The sequence below is a fragment of the Pleurodeles waltl genome, chromosome 3_1 (assembly GCF_031143425.1).
Source record: "Pleurodeles waltl isolate 20211129_DDA chromosome 3_1, aPleWal1.hap1.20221129, whole genome shotgun sequence".
NCBI classification, from domain to species: Eukaryota; Metazoa; Chordata; class Amphibia; order Caudata; family Salamandridae; genus Pleurodeles; species Pleurodeles waltl.
The window spans coordinates 708,439,213-708,460,980 of NC_090440.1; positions in this window are offsets into that span (position 1 = coordinate 708,439,213).

Genomic DNA, 21,768 nt, shown 5'->3' on the forward strand with positions numbered 1-21,768 from the left:
GAAGACTGACAGCTGTACAGAGGGTACTCTCAGAAGTGAAGGTGACCACAGGGGTCTGAAGGAGCCAACCTGAGAGGAAGGAGATGAGGCCTGATCAGGCATAAGAACTGTGAGGGATGGTAATCTGCCCCTGTGTCTGAGCAAGATGGTCTCAAAGATAAGTATTGGCAAAGTCAGAAGGTCTCGCCTATGCACCAGTTATTGGCTTTTCCAATGTGTTTAGCCATGTTGTACACCAGTGTGGCTGATGTTCAGAATGGTTACAAGTTAGTGGTGAAAGGATAGTGGTGTGGAGTACCAAAAAGTGGAGTGTCTTTGAATATTATGGAGTGTCATGGAGTGGATTGGAGTGGTGAAGTGGAGTTTTATGGAGTGGTGTAGAGTGTTTTGGAAAGAGTAGAGTGTCGTAAAGTGGAAGGACAGAGTCGAGTAAAGTTGAATGGCTTAAATTGGATTTTGGGCGGCAGCAGCACTGTGTATGGGGGACTGAGTCTGATCCTACACCGTGTGACAGCTGTCAGCCTAACTCTTCCGGCTAGCTAGCAGCACCTCACCAATAGCAAAGGTAAGAGTGATTTGTGGCAGCCTATCGCATGACACTCGGACTCCTCAGGGGGGTCGTCGTGGAACAGATCATACCCCTTGCTCTCAGTTATACAAGTCTCTTACATGCAAAGACAAACAGAAGCAGGATCTTGGTTCAATATATATTTTATAAGTGACTCTTGGTGCTACCACATCTGGCACTGCCTGGGACACTAACACTTTGGCCAGAGCTATGGCTGAGGCAATGGAACATGAGTGGTCACTCGCTTTCCTTGTCAAGAAACTGGTTACTTTACCATCTGCTGAAGTGGGCTCTTTCCTGGAGTCCATAACAATTGATGATATTGGCAACAGCCGCGGGCAATCCTTTAGGGCGGAGAGGCCACGCCCCCCACCTTTTTCCCCTCATGAAGAGTGCCTGTCAGGCTGAGAAAAGGTCAGCCTGAAAGACACTCTTCATCTTCAGGTCAGGCAGCCAGGGGCGAGACATGCGCGATTTGCGCAGACTCCTGGCTGCTTGAGCTGAACTTTGCTGGGCTGAAGAGGTGACAGCTCCTATGGGCGTGACCTCCTCGCCTCAGCAAAGGTGCCTCAAGGACCTCACCCTTGGTGACAAGGGGAAGCGTCACCCATTGACTCTGACCTGGGCACTTCAGGTTTAAGCCATGAAGCATCCAGGGTGAGTGTCAATCAGTGACACCTTGTCACAGAGTGGGGTGGGGTCAGAAGTCTCACTGACCTCATCCCACTCTGTGACGAAGTTGGGACTGCTGCCTTCACTCATTGGCTGACCTAAGGTCAGCCAATGAGTGAAGGCAGCAGTCCCAACCCTCCTAGGACCTCCGAGGCTGAAGGTAAGTGTGTGTGGATTTTTTTTAATGAATGTTTGGTGCGTGCGTGTATGAATGAGTGTGCTTCCCGCACACCCCCTCCCTCCTAAAATTACCGGCCGCCACTGATTGGCAACTTTTTTTAAAGATCGTGATTATTGATCATCAAACATTCATTTAAAAAAATCCACACACACTTACCTTCAGCATGCGCTGCATTATAAGACATACTTCTGGTGCATGTTTAAATGGGCACCACAAACATCGAAAGAAGAGCTGCATGCAATTAAGGACCGATCTGAATGACAAAGACCAGTTGGACTCCAGTTCTTCCAGGAGTTGTGCTCTGTAAAACTGCATCATGCAGTCACAACACAGTCGGGCTGGTGGATGTGCCACTAGTCCTCCTTGTTGAGATGGGGCAGCGATTACGAATGGAAAGTGGCAACAGCAAAATGCCACCAATTAACACCAAAGTAACAGGGAATACCCCAAAGACACTCGAAAAAATAGAGTGTATGGCTTAAGGTATTATGCCAAACATAGAGGAGAAGGTGCTGACAAAAACCAGAACCAACAGCCTTTAAGAAGTGTACAATCCCAGTTGTGTTAGATGTGTAAAAAATGCGAACTATGCAAACTAAAATGTCTTGGAAAGTGTGCATTTAAAAGGGACTGTATCTCTGTGGATGACCTTGCCACTTGGAGAGCATAGGTCTTGCGGGCACATGTAAGCGCAACGTATTTTTGACACAAAAGAGCTTTTAGCCAGCTGAGCTTGTCAAAATGTACATTTGAAGTAGCAATATAAGGCCAATTTTCTAATACTTTTATCTCTTGTGTGTGTGGGGGGGAGCTTATTTCCATAAACAATTTGGGAGACCAAAACTACATAGGCAATTCCGGCTCACATACCACAACAGCTGATTTCATTCAGCATCACATAACTCCCATTCAAGAGCACCTGGAACTCCGGATGAATCAAAGGAACAGGGACCCCCTTTAGATAACAAGCAAAATTCACAGCTGAAGCATTACATGCTCCATGCAAGGACAGCTGTTTACAAATTACTGAATGACTTACAGAAATCCCACATTCACTAAGAAAAACCTCCTTCATGGCAGTGAAACATTTGTATGTAAACGGGTAGCTCCCACACCTCATGGATATAACTATCTCCTAGCTTTCCAAAATTGCCAAAAGGAATGTGCTTCAAACACGAGGTGAACTGAAGTGTTGAAATGGGCATATTAATGACCCTGTGTATTAACCAAACTGTAGGTGGCATTTCTGCCACAGTGAAAGACAACTTTTCGATGTTTAACTAAATGTATGTTGCTTCTTTCTTAGCCATTATTTGTTGCTGTTGTGTCAGATTAAATGAGGCAAACAATTCACTGGAGCTGATGAGTTGCCAGAGTACATAACCACTTTTCATAACTTGTAATGTCCATCCTAACTGCATATTGGACCTAAGCTGACTCTGTCCATGTTGTAAAAATGACATGCCAATTGCGGATGAAACTATTTTATTTAGGGTGTAAATGCAGTTGGATAAAGTGTTCATATCATTATCTACAACCTCTAGAACTTTCTATAGGTTTTCCTGAAATATTTGCCTCAACCAGGCGGGGCTATATATTGCACATGAGAAGCGCTTTGTGAGTAGTTTTCTATGACCTAACAAGAAATCTTGTAAGCCTGTGTTTTCTGACAGGAGACTAAGGTGTTCTTTAAAGGCTTTTAATGTGGAAGATTTTAACCATTATTGACATAATTTGCCCACGGTATATGTAGTGACAATGTCAGAGTGTTGTGATGATATGTAACCAGGGTCAGGTCGGCTCGCTCTAAAAACCCCTGTGGAGTTTACACAATGCACATGACAACCATTTGTGTCCACTGGCTACAACATCTACCCGTTTGGACCTGAAAGTGTTGAGTTAAATGTTCCATTTCAGACCCACCCATGGAGCTGTTCTTCTGTGACATTTCAAATCTTTTGCCATTTGTTAAATTTAGCTGGTGACGGAATACTGGGTGCATTCAATTCCTTAATTTTTGCTAAGCCTAAACAAATTGTTTGTTGTACAGTTTCATTTCAGAATACAATTTGCAGTAGAATAAGGCATGCTGTAAATAAAGTTTCCAATCCCTGTATTTGCCAATCTCTAGTTCCCCACATAATCTTTAAGTCAATTGATTTAACCAATATTCAAAGCCTTCAATAGCTAACTGGGAAACATAGAAATCAGAATAGATTAATTTGGTATCTGTTAACAGAACATTATGAAATTTCTTAGGAGCCAGTTTAATCTAAGACTCAAAATTTGTGACATCATGCACAGACAAATATGAAAACTTTTCTACATACGTTTTAGAACTACCCACTGATGGAGCTGGACAGTGTTCCCATTACGTGTAATTGTAGACATTTCTCGTGGTGCTGGCTTTGTGTATAAAATGGTGTCTGTAATTATGGTAACAGAACATTTCCCCATAATTTGCTTTTTTTTGGTAAACATTTTCACTTTCAAATACAGTATAGTATTCAAGCTCAGAAAGCATAGAATCAATTGTTTTCACATGCCAATCATCAGAAACCACACCAGGTGTCATTATAGCATTCGTAGAGACCTTGAATAAATATGGAACTTTAATCATTTATGTTGGTCAGAATATATAAAATTATACTTTATCCCAAACAATCCTATCAGGAACCGGTATAGCTGAAATGTTCACTAGGGACAGTCTCTGCAGACCTTATGTGAGGACAGATGAGGCTTCTAAACCTCATCCACTACTTCAAGAGCAGTGCATTAAAGAAGATAATGACCATGTATCAGCAGAAAGAAAAAGATGACAAACCAATCTAAAGAGGGAAGGCAAGCACAGTTAACAGTACCCATAGATAATTCCAGGGACAAATCAGATAGTTAGTTTCAAGCCAACTGAATAGTTTTCGTGCTCGTGATACAGGTGCAGTAGATGATGCTGAAATTTTGAAAAAGAATAATTGATGTTGGCAAAGTATCCAGAAGCAGTTCATGCAAACACTGCAGCTGGTGTTGGAGGAGAATTGGCAGATGCATCCCTTGGTGGTTCGTAGTAAACAATTCCATCCGTTTGTGTTGAATTTGAATAGTATTGCTCAGGATTTTGGACATTTTTTGTCATAGATATAGAGACCGGCACTAATGAAAGTTAATTTTCCATACTCCGCAAGCTCTGGGAAATCTCAACATTGTAGGTTAAATTTTGGAGAGGCACATCATGACCAGCAGTGAGAGGGGTTCGTGAACTGCTCAGGAGTCCTTGTGGTATACTGTGTAGGACTGGCCACATGGTGTAACTTGACATTGTCATTTAAAACAAAGCAGTATTCTTTGGAACCAGGCAGCGGTGGTAGAATGACAGTTCTAGTACCATGTATTCCCATGACTGGAATCGGTGCTCGATACGAAGGGCCAAATTCCTTCTTCACAGAAATCTTTGCACGCACTAGATCCCCAACTTTTGGAATCCAGCTGGTAGATGTTGTTGGTGAATCCCTCATTCCCAAGTTGGCAGCACACGCAGATGAGTTTTCATTACGGAACTGTTGTAATTCCTGCAAGACTGTGACACGTTCATCTATGTCAAAAGGTGTAACTGCTGCCACTTCCTCACGGCCATCAAGATCTGGGACATATATAGGTATGCCAAACAGAACCTCATATGGGGTGCATCCTCCCAAGGACCTTCTGGGCAGATTATTAAGTGCTCTCTGGATTCCATACGGGTGGTTAAGCCAACTACGACCTGAATCTAGTATTCTAGCTGTTAAGGATGGCTTGAAGTCTCAGTTCTTCCACTCCACAACAGGGTTTCTCCCTGGATGATATGGGGACGAGAAATGTAGTTGGACCACCATCGTCACCATAATGTCCCTGAATGCCCTGGAGGCAAAGGCAGAGCCCTGGCCCGAACAGAAAGACGAAACTGCATTTGCCCCGATAAAGATATGCAAATCTTTAATAACCGAGCGTCAGCTGATTGTTGTGGCCATACCCATAGAAATCTGGAGCAAGAATCAACAGAGACTAAGATGTATTTGTATACACCATCAGGTGTTAGAGGACCACAATGGTCCAGGGACACACATTGCAGTGGTTTGTTGGAAATTAGGGGGGATGTCTGCAGTGGACGTTTATTGGTGGACTCTTTTATTTGTTGACACATGTCACAACAAAGGACATACTGTTTAGTCTGTTTGTATAGACCTTGCCACCAATAGCTTTTTTGCAATAATTTAATTGTAGTCGCCACACTTGCAGAAGCAACCCCTTAATGTGCTACTTTGATTTGATCTAATCTTTGGTCTTGGTTGGGGATCACCAACCCCTGGTATTGTTATGAATGTAATGTTTTGGGCACTTAAATGATAGGAATATTTGTGGCAAGAGCTCGCTGTCAGCCAAAGATTTCATTGCAGCCAGTGTTTCATCATCCAACCTCATCCTGGAATGAGTAATCGCAGCAACAGAATTCGTGGCTACTGCTGACTTGGCTGCCTCATCAGTCAAAGTGTTTCCTGCAATGTGTATTTGTACACGTTGATGGCCCATTGTATGTGCTACATTGGTATTTGGTAGCTTCTCTTTTAGATCTGCTACCTTCCCCCCACAGGAGTCTTTTTGGTGTTCCCTTTTGAATCTCTGAAACCATTTTGGCGCCAGTCATGCCTCTATTCATTAAAGGACTGGAAACAATAATACAAATCACACACAATCAGTGTTAGGAGGTCAGGATCCGTGTGTTCCAGTGCCAATAATAGAGCTTTAACTCTGCCAAGTGTGCATTGCAGTCCCCTAAAGTCTGCGTGTATGTGTTTTGGGTGTGGAGCTTGCCATCCCTCATTAATCCACTCACATCTACGCAAGCAGCAGAGTGTTGTTGTTTTGTGCCTTCTGCTGGTTGTGCTGAACCATCAGTGTAAAGAATTATTTGATATTGATCAAGAGGCAAAAAGTTTGAACGTGTTGGGTATTCAAGTTCATATTGACGAAACTCTTGTGTCTGACGTTTTGGGTAAAAAACATAATCAACGTCAGTAGCAGTCAGAGAGGTGGCCCATTGAATCCAACGTGGATGTAATGCCTTTGCATTTGGAACACTGGCTTTCATCACAGCCTCTAAGGCCAGTATTGAAGTCACAACAACAATTTGTTCCCCTGGGCTAGAGGGCTCTCATTTATGACAGCCATCTGAACAGCAATCAGAATTTTCTCAGTGGGAGCAAAGCGTTGTTCAGCTGTTGAATACAAATGTGATTTGTATGCCTTGGGGACGGTATCACCTTTGTTGAATGTTACGTAGGTGAACCCAGTGGCACCAGCAATTACTCTAAGGACCAAGTTGGTTTTGTTATCACGTGTGTGTAAGTGTCCTGTTGTAATTCTCTAAGAATACGCATGTGTGCAACTGTCCCATATTTACTTGAAAAATATGGACGTATCAATCATAAAGTGGTTTTATATATTGTGCATAATCTGGAATGTATGTTCTTCCAAAATTGGGAAAGTCCAATAATGACTGTAGATTTTTTATGGTGTTCGGTGGTTGTAATTGCACACATTTTTTTAGAAAATGGGGTGCCATGCTCTTTCCTTCATCTGATAGCTCGTATCCCAAAAACATGACACTGAGAAAGGCAATTTTTGTTTTCTTGAAATTAAATTTTTAGTCTATTTCAGCAAAACCCACTACAATGTGGTCCACTCTCCTTGGGTGTGACCAGGTCGTCATCTGTTAGGTAGATGACATCTTCATATGACAACGCCTCAGGGTCAGTGTTGTGTAGTATGGACGTTACACGTGCTGAGTACAGTCCAGGACTGTTCTTATACCCTTGTGGGAATCCACAAAATTTCCTTTGCGAGCCTAATGCACTGAAGGAAGTCAAATCCCTGCTTCAGGTGATATATTTTAGCAGGAAAAAAACCTTTGAAATATCCAAGGTTGTTTTGTATTTTTTGTGCACTAAATTGTTGATAAGTGCTGTGTGCATTTTGCATAGCAAATGCTTGTGTGTGACTGTTTAAGTGTCTGTAGTCTAATACTATTCTACATTAATGGCCCAACTTAGCTACGGTGAGCAAAGGATTGTTCATTAGTGATATGCATTATTCTATCACACCATGGTACTCGAGTATGGAGTATTGCTCTCACTGGTGCTTTAGCCTCATGTTTAATGGGGTATTGTGGTTGTGGAAGTGGTGTTGATCTTACCAGTATTCAATGGTAGAGCTCATCCTACATGCTGCGATAGAACACCTGGGTTTGTGCCAATGCCCAATCTACTGCGTAAGCCTGTCTTAATTCTTCAGGAACAAGGACCAAGAAAGATGGCATAATTACACCTTACTCTAGAGGGAGCTTACGCGCAAGTTCTGGTGTGCAAACTTTTTCTGCCAATAGGATGTCATAACATAACATTAGTGTTTCCCAGAATATAACTTTAATTGTGCACTCTGTCTACCTCAATTGGTATTTTCACTTTGTAAACCCTATCTGGGGGAAAGACTTGCATGTACCCAGTTTCGACTTCTAAAAAGTTGTTAGATGCTGTCACCTACAGATGCTCAAGAAGATTCCAGCAAACTGTTGTGACCTCTGCCGCGCTGTCTTACAGATTCAGTGTCCACATCCTGTTCTTCAGTAAAGTTCTTATTATGTGTTGCATTTCTAGCCGAAATTGCTGCTACTTTTTTTTTTTACATTGTGCTTTCTGCTGTGAAAGTTTCTTTTCCTTTTTTACGGAAGGTTCAGATGAGCGTTTTGAATCTTTTCTTTGTTTCACATACTCGTTTTGTTGTTTGGAACACCCGTCTCTCTCACTGAGTTTATCCAGTGAGACCTGAAAGGAGCGAGATTGGTGTACATCAATATATTGGTATCTATCAGGACTTTGTAAACTATCTCTATTCCTCAAAATATAGCGTTTCTCTGAGGTCTATGGCACAGTAGCAGGATTCATGCCCGCTGTGGCCACATGTGGTTGCTGGGGCAGTGTTCAAAATCTGCTTTACAAGTTGTATTATTTGTCTATATATTCGTACTAAATTAGTGTATAGGCGGCGTACGTCTGCTAGCACGATTGTGCCCATGTTAGGATGTGGTGTATGGGTAGCCAACTATGGCCATGTAGGTCCGTCATTACTTGAAGGACGTAGTCTAATGTCCTGTGGAATGTAGGGTAGGGCGCCATCAAGCCAATTTTGGTTCTTGATAAGAAAGTGGCATTTCAAAGTATACATATGGTCTATTTTGTGTAGGTGCATTTGCTGGACTGTAGTGATGAAATGTGTGTGTATTCCCATCTGCTGTTGGAAAATTAACCCAAGAAAAAAACAATTATTTTCTGTATGCTTTGTGAGCCTCAACAACAAATATAACTGCTCCTCCCTCATCTGTGAGGCCATTATTTAATAGATGCATAGTGAGAGGGAGTCTCTTGTTTGCTGCAATTATGCCCCTGTTTTGGTCTGGCATTTATTTAAAAATCGAATTGAATTGTTCTTAGATTGAAACACCACCTGGGGAATCCTTTTAAGAGTTCAAGCTTGAACAACCTGCAGCATCAAGTAGGTACTACCTATCTAGCTGAGAAAGATATTCCCTAATACCATGGACATCTGCGCAGAAGGTAGTTAGGATGCCTTTGCATGAAATGAGACAGAGATACTTGGGAGTTCCGTAAAATCAGGCACAGAGTGGAGCAGAGTGGGATTGTCATAGACTCCCAGTGTAGTAACGAGACTGCTGGATTTTGAGTGACAGCACCACTGAGTATATGGGACTGAGTCTGATTCACACCATGTGACAGATGTTGGCCCAACCCTTCCGGCTAGCTCGCAGCACCTCCCCAATAACAATGGTAAGAGTGATTTGAGGCAGCCTATCGCATGACACTCAGACTCAAGGAAGTCGTGGTGGAAGAGATTGTACCCCTTTCTCTCAGCTATACAAGTCTCATACCTGCAAAGACAAAGAGAAGCAGGATCTTGTTTCAATATTTTATTGAAGCAACTGCGTTCTAGGTAAACAGGCATGAACTGCGATTATGAAGATAATGAAACACAATACTATTACAGCTGTGACCAGGAAAGTGAAACACAGGAAGAGTCCTACCATATTGTCACAATAGCATCCCTAATATTCCTACCTACACTACTAAGTATCTACATGACAGCAAGTAGCAGTGATAATCCTACTTTGCCCTTCTGGTCATGGGAAGGAAGCCCAACCCCCAAACCTGCGTTCAGAGGTGAAGAAGAGGTCTGCAGGGGGGAGTCCTATGTATCCAAAGAGGAACCAAAGGGTTTCAGCAGAAACTGCGATAACGTGTAGCATGAGATGGCAAGCTGGCTGGAATGTCCCCTCTATGGTGGTGTGGGCAGTGTGATGTTTTATAATAACATATCTGTTATTCTAAGAACTGCCCTGGCGTGACAACACATATTTTTCTGTGTAGGCTAGACAATGTACTCTCTAGACTGGCAGTTATCGGTAAACATTGCAGCCTTGGGTTGAGCACAGGATGAAAATGTCATGCTTTGATTGTTGTAGAGTAGAGTGGAACGGAGTGGAGTAGTGTAGTATAGTAGAACAGCACAGAGTGGAGTGGCATACAGCATTATAGAGTTTAGTGACAGAGTTGCATGGTATAGAATGGAGTAGAGTGCAGTGGTGTGTCTTAGAATAGAGTGGTGTAAAGGAGTTGCGTAGAGAGTCATAGAGTGGAGTAGTGCTGTAGAGTGGCATAGAGTGGAGTAGAGTGTTGTGGAGCGGCACAGAGTGGAGTAGAGTTTAATGGAGTAGAGCATCAGAGTGTAGTGCCGAAGAGTGGAGTTTCAGAGTGTGCTAGAATGAAGTGGCATAAAGTACAGCTGTACAGAGTAGAACAGCATAGACTGCAGTGGTGAAGAGTGCATTGAATTTGAGGAAAGCAGTGTAGATTGCAGTGACAGAGTTGAGTGGGGTACAGTGGAGTGGTGCACAACAGACTGCAGTGGCGTAGATAGGAGTGGCACAGGGTAGAGTAGCATAGAGTAGATTGTTTCAGAGTAGAGTAAAGTGCTGAAGAGTGGAGCGATACAGAATAGTGTGCAAAACTGTAGAATGGAGTGGCATAGAATGCAGTGGTGAAAAGTAGATTAGAGTGGTGTGGAGTGATGCACAGTAGAGTGGCATAGAGTGCACTTGTGTAGAGTGCACTGGTATAGAGTGGCACAGGGTTGAGTGGCGTAGAGTGCAGTGGTGCAGAGTAGAATAGTGTAGAGTTCAGTGACAGAGTGCAGTCTTGAAGAGTAGAGCGTCATACAGTGCAGTCACATAGAGTGCAGTAGTGTTGAGTGCATTTGGCATAAAGTGCATTGGTAAAGAGTGCAGGAGTGCAGAGCAGAGGGTTGCAGAGTAGAGTGCAGTGGCATACAGTACAGTGGGGCAGAGTAGAATAAAGTGGCATAGAGGGCGTGTATGTAGAGTGCAATGGTGTAGAGTGGCATAGAATAGTGTTTTGCGGATTGAAGTATAATGGCGTAGAGTGCAGTGGTGCAGCATAGTTAGCGTAGAGTTCAGTGGAATAGAGTGCATTGGTTTTGAGTAAAGTAGTGTAGAGTACCCTGGCGTAGAGTGCAGGGGTTTAGAGTACAGTGGCATAGGACACTGGCGTAGAGTACTGTAGTGTAGAGCAGAGTGGCATAGAGTAGTGCCGTGTAAGGTGGAGTGGCGTAGAGGAGATTGTTTCAGAGTGGAGTGAAATGGTGTGGAGTGGTGTAGGGTAGATTGGAGTGGAGTGGCATTGAGTGCACTGGCGTAGGGTGGAGTGCTACATAGTAGAGTGGAGGGACCTTGAATGGAGTGGTGTAGAGTGCAGAGGTGCACAATAGAGCAGAGAGCATTGGCGTAGAGTAGACAGATGCAGAGTAGAGAGGTGTAGAGTGCAGTGTCATAAAGTGAAGTGGTGCACAATAGATTAGAGTGACGTAGAGTTTATTGGCATAGAGTTCAGTGGTGTAAAGTGTAGTGACAGAGTATATTGGTGCAGAATGCATTGCCATAGAGTAGCTTAGAGTAGAGTGACACAGTGGCATAGAGTGCAGTGGCACAGAGTAGTGGTGTAGAGTTCAGTGGCAGAGAGTGCAGTGTAGTAGAGTACATTGGTGTAGAGTGCAGTTGGGTGCAGAGTAGAACAGAATGGTGTAGAGTAAAATAGAGATGTGTAGAGTTCAATGACGTAGAGTGCATCAGCATAGAGTTCAGTGGTGTAGTGTTGTAGAGTATAGTGGCTTAGAGTGCAGTGACGAAGTATATTGGTTTTGAGTAAAGTGGTATAGAATGCATTGGTGTAGAGTGCAGTGGTACAGAGTGGTGTAGTGGAGTGGTTCAGAGTAGATTGAAGTGGTGTGGCATAGAATGGAGTGTCATAAAGTGGAATAGTCAGAGACCATGGAAGTGAGCCCACAGGCCCCTTAACGCCTGCCCTTACCCAGGCGTTAAAAAACGGCGCACATCAGGCTGGGTGCCGTTTTTTTAAGGCCCGCCCCCTCCTGTGCATCAAACTGACACAGGAGTATAAATAAGGAGGAACGCCTTGCATGTCATTAACGCAAGGAGGTTTCCCGCATCCAGAAAATGACACACACGGAGGAACTTTGACGTTCGCGGGGTCGGGTGTCATAGTATAAATATGGTGCACGGTTTGTGCCGAATGTGCGTCTTAATTTTTGGGGCACATTCGGCGCAAACATAGTATAAATATGCCCCATAGAGCTTCAGGTTGCGGCAATGGGGATACTTTCTGATATGTAACTTACTACAGGGATTTTTGCTGTATGTTTTTAATCACAATTAAGTTTCACTTTATAGGTTACACTAAAGACATAGAATGCCACTCATAAGCACACTTAAACGTTGGTAATGTTTTCGTGTGCAATCTAAAAACTTGGCAGGTGTGAATGCGAGATATTTGGCGCCTTAGGAACTGTTTCTCGTGGAACAAATAAGCAGCAGGCGGGGAGTGGAGGCGAGGGGTGTACGGTCCCGCTCCTCGGCTCGGATCAGCACTCAATGCTCCCATTGAAAGAAAATTTGTAAAATCAAAGACATGTTACCAAATCTTTTGAAAACAGGCCTTTTGGTTTCTTTGACTGCTTTTGGTTTTTCTTATAAATACAATCTGTGCGACCGAGTCGGGCACGGCCGGGATGGGCCCAGAAGGGCTCTTCCTGTTTGGCTGGGTTTTCCCTGGCCCGCCTCTTCTAGGGCCCTTTGAAGGGCTTGAAAGCGCAGGGCCGGGTCTGACTGCCCTTTTGTAAGCGGGAACGAGGGGAACCTGAGCGGCAGCCAGAGGGGAGCACCGTAGCTGGCAGCGGGTCCTGGAAGCGCAACGCCGTGCCCCTTCCAGCAGACCCTCTGTGGTCTCTGCTACAGACACAGCCGGGTCACACCGCAAACACGGACTCCTTCCCAGCCTCGGGCTTCAGGACTACAGAGAACCCACCACCGGGTAGCAGCCCGTGACACAAGGCCACAGTGAACCTTTACTTACCGGATCCGGTGTCCCGGCGCCCTAGGACTGCACATTCACTCACTGAGCAGGTTTCAGGATTACAGACGGCATTCACTCCCCGAGCGCAACAAGGCTACAGTGCATGTTCACATTCTACACCCCAGTGCACTAAGCTCTATACATTCACTCACTACTAGTCATAGGAAGTAGTCAGCAGCTTCCTAAGAACCCAGCGCTAGAGAGATATTCACTCGCCACCCGCTCAAGCACAGGACTATAGAGAACAGTCACACCACTCCAGAGCCCTAGGACTATGCAGTCCACTCGAACATTGCATAGTGTGTTGCGTTTTATTGTGTTAAATTATGTGTAAAGCACATTGAGAGGTATCATGATGCTAGGAACCTATATGGGGGGTCGTGGGTAAGGGGGGTGAGGGGTGCTTACAGGAGACCCAGACAACAAAAACAGACAGGAAATTAGATTGGCAAACCACCCACATCTTCAATTTTTTCCTGAAAAGTTTATGACTGGACACCAACCTATAAGCTAGGGGTAGCACATTCCAAAGCCAAGGTTCAAGAACGCCAAAGGTCCTGCCTCCCAAGTGTGCCTGTCTGAAGCCAGAAGCATGGCCACTAAACTGCAAAGTCTTATTAGGCTCATTAGGAGTCAGCACATATGACAAAATAGTCAGCTTTTTTTTTTTTTTTTTTTTGCAGTACACCTGATTACTCAGTGAGTAAACCACAAAGCGGATTCTCTACTTAACCCCTTTGCTGCCATGCCTTATCCCCCTCAGGTGCCAGGCCTTTTTTTGGCTATTTGGGGCAGTTCGCGCTTCGGCTCTCAGAACGTTTAGTCCACATAAGCTACACACTCCAAATTTGCGTCCTTTTTTCCCAACATCCTAGGGATTATAGAGTTTTCCAGAGTTTGTGGGTTCCCCTGGAGGAGACCAAGAAATTAGCCAAAATACAGCTAATTTCATTTCTTTTTTTAAATTTGGGAAAAAAGGGCTGCAGAAGAAGGCTTGTGGTTTTTCCCTGAAAATGGCATCAACATAGGGTTTGTGGTGCTAAAATCACCATCTTCCCAGCTTTCAGGAACATGCAGACCTGAATCAGTAAATCACATTCTTGTTGGGTTCCAGAGTAGCGTGCTACTCATCGAAAAGCGCTTCGACGCCTCGTCAGGGGTAGTAAGCGCTATATAAATACGATTACAATACAATACAATACAATACAATTTTTCAACACAATTTTGGCATTTTACTGGGACATACCCCATTTTTACTATTTTTGTGCTTTTAGCCTCCTTCAAGTTAGTGACAGAAATGGGTGTGAAACCAATGCTGGATCCCAGAAAGCTAAACATTTCTGAAAAGTAGACAACATTCTGAATTCATCAAGGGGTCATTTGTGTAGACCCTACAAGGTTTTCCTACAGAAAATAACAGCTGAAATAAATAAAATATTGAAATTGAGGTGAAAAAAATCAAATTTTCTCCATGTTTTACTCTAACTTTTTCCTGCAATGTCAGATTTTCAAAAGTAATATACTGTTATGTCTGCTGGACTCTTCTGGTTGCAGGAATATGTTGGGCTTGTAGGTTCATCAAGAACCCTAGCTACCCAGAGCCAATAAAGGAGGTGCACCTTGCAATGGGTTTTCATTGTATATCTGGTATACAGAAATTAATTTGGTGGAATATAAAGAGTAAAAAATAGCTATCAAGAAATCCTTTGTATTTCCAAAATGGGCACAAGATAAGGTGTTGAGAAGCAATGGTTATTTGCACATCTCTAAATTCCGGGTGCCCATAGTAGCATGTGAATTACAAATAGTCGTCTTTTTTACACACTGTCTTACATTTGGAAGGAACAAATGTAGAGAAAGACAAGGGGCAATAACTCTTGTTCTGCTAGTGTGTTCCCCCAAATATCCTGATAAAAATGGTACCTCACTTGTGTGGATAGGCCTAATGCCTGCGAAAGGAAACGCAACATGGACACATCAAATTTTTACATTGAAAACTGACGTGTTTTTTGGAAAGTGCCTAGCTGTGGATTTTGAGCTCTAGCTCAGCCGGCACCTAGGGAAACCTACCAAACCTGTGCATTTTTGAAAACTAGACACCTAGGGGAATCCAAGATGGGGTGACTTGGGGGGCTTTCACCCGGTTCTGTTACCCAGAATCCTTTGCAAACCTCAAAATTTGGCAAAAAAACACTTTTTCCTCACATTTCGTTGACAGAAAGTTCTGGAATCTGAGAGGAGCCACAAATTTCCTTCCACCCAGTGCTCCCCCAAGTCTCCCGATAAAAATGGTACCTGCGACAGGAAATGCCCCAAAACACAACATGGACACATCACATTTTCCCAAAGAAAACAGACCTGTTTTTTTCAAAGTGCCTAGCTGTGGATTTTGGCCTCTAGTTCCGTCGGGACCTAGGAAAACCTACCAACCCTGTGCATTTTTGAAAACTTGACACCTAGAGGAATCCAAGGTGGGGGTGACATGTGGGGCTCTTGCCAGGTTCTGTTACCCATAATCCTCTGCAAACCTCAAAATTTGGCAAAAAAACAAAACACTTTTCCCACACATTTCAGTGACTGAAAGTTCTGGAATCTGAGAGTAGCCACACTTTTCCTTCCACCCAGCATCCCCCCAAGTCTCCTGATAAAAATGGTACCTCACTTGTGAAGGTTGGCCTAGTGCCCGTGACAGGAAAGCCCCAAAACACAACGTGGACACATCACATTTTCCCAAAGAAAACAGATCTCTTTTTTTGCAAAGTGCCTAGCTGTGGATTTTGGCCTCTAGCTCAGCCAGCACCTAGGAAAACCTACCAAACCTGTGCATTTTCAAATACTAGACACCTAGGGGAATCAAACATGGGGTGATATGTTAGGCTCTCACCAGGTTCTGTTACCCAGAAGCCTTTGCAAACCTCGATATGTGGCCAAAAAACACTTTTCCCACACATTTCAGTGACAGAAAGTTCTGGAATCTGAGAGGAGCCACAATTTTCCTTCCACCCAGCATTCCCCCAAGTCTCCTGATAAAAATGGTACCTCACTTGTGTGGGTAGGCCTAGTGCCCACGAAAGGAAATGCCCCAAAACACTATGTGGACACATCAACATTATCAAATACAAAACTACCTGTTTTTGGGGGGGGGTGGGAGGGGGTACCTGTGTTTTTGGTCCTGGGCTCAGCAGCCATATACGGAAACCTGCCAAACCCAAACGTTTCTGAAAACTAGACACCCAAGGGAGTCCAGGGAGCTGTGACTTCTGTGGCTTCCCCAGTGTTTTCTTACCCAGAATCCTCAGCAAACCTCAAATTTAGCTAAAAAATCACATTTTTCCCACATTCCTGTGTGAGATCAGCGCACCGGCGCAAATTTCCTACCACCCAATGATCCCCTCAGACTCCCGGTAAAAATGATACCTCACTTGTGTAGGTGGGCCGAGTGCCTGTGACAGGGAAAAGCGAAAAACATGCCGAAAATGAGGGGGAACCAAAGCGGGTCCAAAAGGGCAGTTTGAAAAAAAACATTTATAGGCTGGCAAGTGGGGCAGAATTTTTATCGGTATAGATGGGACAATGCTGGGTGATAGGAATTTTGTTAATTCCTGCAGATTCCGGAAGATTCCATCACATAAATGTGGGGAAAATGTGTGATTTCCAGCAAAGTTGAAGGTTTGCAGGGCATTGTGGGTAAGAAAATGGTGCGGGGTGCATGTGAAGCACCCCACCCTGGACTCACCCAGATGTTTCATTTTCAGATGGGTCTAGGTCTCGTAGATTTTTCTAAAAGCAGCGTCCCAAAGTCCAAAAAGTGAAGCCCTCACTATTCCAAGTGGGATGATTTTGAGAGTTTGACAAGCTCTCATGTCCCAAATGTAAAACCAAAATCCAAAGTAATGAAATGTCCTCTTGCTTGCAGTGGGATAAGATGATTTAGTGTGCGGGGGAGAGTTGAAAGACGTACCCCTTCAGTTGGGGCAGGGGCATAACCATGCCCGTATTGGTTGGTAGCCACCAACCCACTATTTTTTATTTTTTTTAATTCCCTAGCAGCTAGTAGGTTTTCTACCCCTCGGAGAGTGAATCGGTGGTAATTGCCACGTCTGCCCACCGCTGGGCAGAACAACTTTGTCCCCATTTATTTGGGGTGGGGGTATGCCCATGCCCACACCCTCTTTTTAAAAAACAAAATATCCTCCCTGCCCCCCCAAACAACACACACATAGCCCAATCTGCCCCAAGGGGGAAAAAATGGGCTAAAATATATTTGCGACCATGGCCAAGGGCAAGACCAGCTTGTCCACGGCACCCAAGTGGTTAATTGGGAGCCAGTGCACAGAACATCTCTCATCATGGTTGTCACAGGCCACCGGCAAGCCTGGCTGCCACGTTTTACACTTGTTTCAGAAGTTGCTGGAGACTATATCTAATTTAGTACGTTATTGAGTAGATCTTGACTAGGATGATATTTTGTCTCTCTATATTTTATCCACTTTTGGGGCATATGCTGTGCTCTTATAGTGGGTGGAGGATGCCCCAAGGTATAATCCTTCTTGACTCCTCTTTTTGCACAATCTGCTATCCCCAGGGGGTTGTGTTCCCCGCAATTAGAACCTATGTATTATCCCCATTCAGCTTTTAAAAGGTTGGTGGCCTTCTACTACTTAATGGTTCTGAGACACTCTCCCAGACGACTGACAAAACTATACGAAGACTGAGCTAGTCTTCGCCAGCAGTAGCTGGGGATCATTCACATAGAACAGGACTTTGAAGCCACAGGACTTGACCATTTTGCCCAAAGGTTGCATATACAAATTAAAGAGAATGGATGAGGCAGCCAAACCCTCCCGAATTCCACACCTTACATGATGTATTGTGGAGTGAAATGTATGATGAGAGATCAACTTGCTTACTCACAAAGAATTTCAACCACAGCATAGCAGAATCCACCAAAATCGTGTCCAGAGGTAGCCAATCAGACTCTTTTAGTTCAAGTAGCAAAGCATGTATCAGGATTTAAAAGCAGCAGCTTTGGCTTGGATACCTTAATCTCTGGTGGTTCACAACTCATTAGTTGTGGCCACAGTGGGGGGTGTGGCTTTAGGAGCCAACATGGCGGACGCAGGTTAGGTGAGCTCTGCTGCACCACCAATTTATCCTGCATCAAATGACCGTAACACAAGGGGATACATGCCGGAACCGGCACACATGAGGTGCTGAGGGACTGTGGCACTGGGCGCTGTCTATTTTTTTCGGCCACCGACAGCGACCGAGGTGTCCTGTGGCAGCTGTGTGGCCTAAGCAGTAAAATGGTGCGCTAAGCAGCGAGCCGCCCAACAGCAAAATTGGGCCCGCATTGCGTCCGGATGCCTAAATGGACCCGGGCTGACGCACTCAGCGACCGTAAGGAGTGTCGGTGCATCAGATGCAAGGCTGTGGAGGCTCACTTGGTTCGTGGAGTGACGCTGCGGTGTGGACGGTGAGGCCTTCACAGAACGGGTGGCGCTCATGGGAGAGAGGCCGCGTGGGGTCTAGGAGCGTGCTGCTGCACTGTTGCGGCTGCAGGAAGCGTGGGACTTCCTGACGTGCCTGGCACCGGGAAATCGGACTCTCTGTCTGTAAGAGTATCCCAGTCATGGCCTGCTGCTGAGCCGGCTGCGGCGGCTCCTGGATGCGGAGCTGCTGGCGCAAGGCACTTATCCTGTGCGCCAAGTCTGTGTGCCCTAATGATGACACCAATAGCATACCTCATGGTCTGGTAGTGCGACTGACATGGTAGACTTGGGGTGCGGTGCTGCGGTGGATGGGGTGAATGATCAGTCTTGGCAACCCTATATCTCCGTCCCTGGTTGGTGGAGTGCATCAGCGATAGTTCAGCCCTTCTGTTTCTGTGCCCTAATAAGAACTACACGCTTCAGTGCGAGCCGCCTAGGTGCTGACTGGTGGGTATAGGTCATCGTATACTACTTCATTGCTCCTCAAAAGTAATACACTGCAAGTCATGGGTCGTCAGCAAACTGTGGGGAAACCAACTGCATCCCATTCTTGAGGAGTCCCGCCACAAACAACGATTGCCGTGACCAAGGCGGAGCACCTCTGCACATTGGAGGACAAATTAGATGCTGTATTTCTGGCCATTGACAACACGCGGACTTCAGTAGAGTCCAAAATGGACAAGGTTGCCTTTCAGTCTACTGCAGGCGGATCACAGAAAGCTGGGGGATAGGGTGACAATGGTGGAGCAAACTGTCACGACACTGTCGCCCAGAACGAACAACCTGGAAACTTCCCTGAAGGAACTAACGGACAGAGTACTAATACTGGAACAGTGTGCAGAAGATGCAGAGGGCAGATCTCATAGAAAGAATGTTCAACTGGTGGGTCTGCCAGAGGGTACTGAGGGACAAGACCGAGTGAAGTATATTGAGGACTTCTCTCACCAGGCACACTTTCCAATTTTTTCTCTATCGAGTGGGTTCATAGGGTCCCAGCCCGGCGACCCCCAGCAGGTGCCAGGCCGCGACCGATGGTGATACGTTTCCTGCATTACCGCGACAGAGACATAGTGTTAAAGGAGACCCGCTCAATGGCAGAAATGCGGGTGGGCAGCGCCAAGGTGATGTTCTTTTCAGACTACACAATTGCCTACAGACACAACGTAATAACTTCCTAGCAGTGAAGCGGCTACTCTGGGAAATGGGTTTTTGATTACTCTCTCCTCTTCCCAGCTAAACTTCGTGTAGTAGCCGTCAACACCATACACTTTTTTACCACTCCTGAGGAAGCATGGCCCTGGATCGAGGGCTCTGATGACTGTACTGCCCGCTTAGTGCGACTGGAACCGACGAGTGAGGACAGTTCTCTGCAGAATCGTAGGGAACAGCGTAGGATGAAGTCATGAATGGACAGAGACCTTTCGGCAGTCCCAGATTTGGAACAAAGAATCCAGGAGCGGCGCAAAGCCCTACAGCAGGCAGCTGCACTTTCGATTATGGGGCGTTGCTCCAGGCAAGACGTCCTAGGTTCACCCTCTTCAGATGGAGAGAGTTCCGTTGCTACATAGCTGTCTGTGCAAAGCTCATATTTTCCTTCGGATAGAACCCCACAGACATCAAACACTATTATTTGAGTTCAATTATTTGTATTTTCATACTTATTGTCATGCAATTGTAGCCACTGTTAGTGCATAATGCTCCTTATGTGGTCGTGAATACTGGACTCTCAATAAGGTTGTGCACAATGTAGTCCCTTTATTGCTACATACTGTAGACCCTCATCCGGTCATCCCTGCTGTAGGGCCAACTATCTTTCTGTTTTAGTTACTATCACTTGGTTTGGGTGGCCACTTGTTCTAGTGTGCTACTCTTTTGGTATTTGCTATGTTATTGTTAAAATATGCTACTCGTTACCCTCCCAATAACCTGTTCTCCGCCAGGCAATCTGTGATGTTACTTACCACACATCACTCTTCTTCCTCTCATGCATCATTGGCAGTTCTGTGGCAAATATGTGCAACCCCTCCCTTTACTAGTCCTACACAAGATGGTGCATGTTAACGTAGTTACATGGAATATTCGCAGCATGCACACTCCAGCGCGCAGATATGCTATACACTCCTACTTGAAGTGCTGCAAAGCTCATATCTCTATGTTACCTAACGAGTTCAGAGGTAGACACACTTAGAAGAAAATGGCGAGGTCAGGTATACTCAATAAACTACTCATCATATGTGCAGGGGTATTGATATGGGTCCAACCAGGGGTCCCGTTTTATCTGATGGAAAGGGTTGCAGATATTGATGGCCGGCATGTGTTTATCTGAGGATGACTAAGTGGTCGCCACATCCTCATTGGTAATATCTATGTTCCCAACGTGGACCAGGCTCCCTTTTTAAGCACACTCAGTCGGTTACTGGCACGTTGGCGCGATGTTCCTTAGTTGATTGGAGGGGATTTTAATTGTGTGCTAGATACACATCTGGACAGGTCCTTTCTGTCTTTGGAGTGCACCACTGCCATTTTGAATGCCCACTTATTAGCAGCCTGGCTACACCATTGGCAATTGACAGACATCTGGTGCCATTATAACTCTGCCACAAGAGTATATTCCTTTTATTCAGCCCCTCATGATCTACATGTCCGACTTGACAGGCTACTCTGCACACCTAACCTGATTCCAGTGGTTGTGCAGAATTATTGCCTGGGGCATACTCATTCTGACCACAACCCCCAATACCTTCAGCTTGACTGGGGTGTGACCGCCCAACCTCCTGTTCCCACGTGGAGGCTGCAGCCTGCGACGTTTGAAGACTAGGCGTTCCGTGAGTGAACTGGCCAATAGATCACAAACTACCTGGGTCTTAATGCAGACACAGCCTCATCTCCTTCAGTGGAATAGGACGCATTTAAGGCTGCACTGCGGGGTCACTGTCTGGGGCTCAGTTTTGGCATGCGCAGGCAGCTGGACAAGGAGGTGTCCGCCATGGAGCAGCAACTATTGCGGCATGAATCAGAGGTGGTGCGGAATCCCAGTACTCTGCCTCAGTTGCAGACCATGCGTAAAACCCATTCAGAACTCCTTAAGCATTTGAGATGCCTTAACTATGCAGCTCACTCAGCCAACACGCATGCAAGGGCAGATAGAGTGGGGACTCTGCTTGCCTGGTTGATACGACGAGAGACTTCCTCTAGTTTGGTAATATCTATTCGTATACAGCCAGATAATTCGCTGTATACACTGGATTCCATTCATGAAGCGTTTCACGCTCATTATGAGTCACTATACAGCGATGTCTCACATCC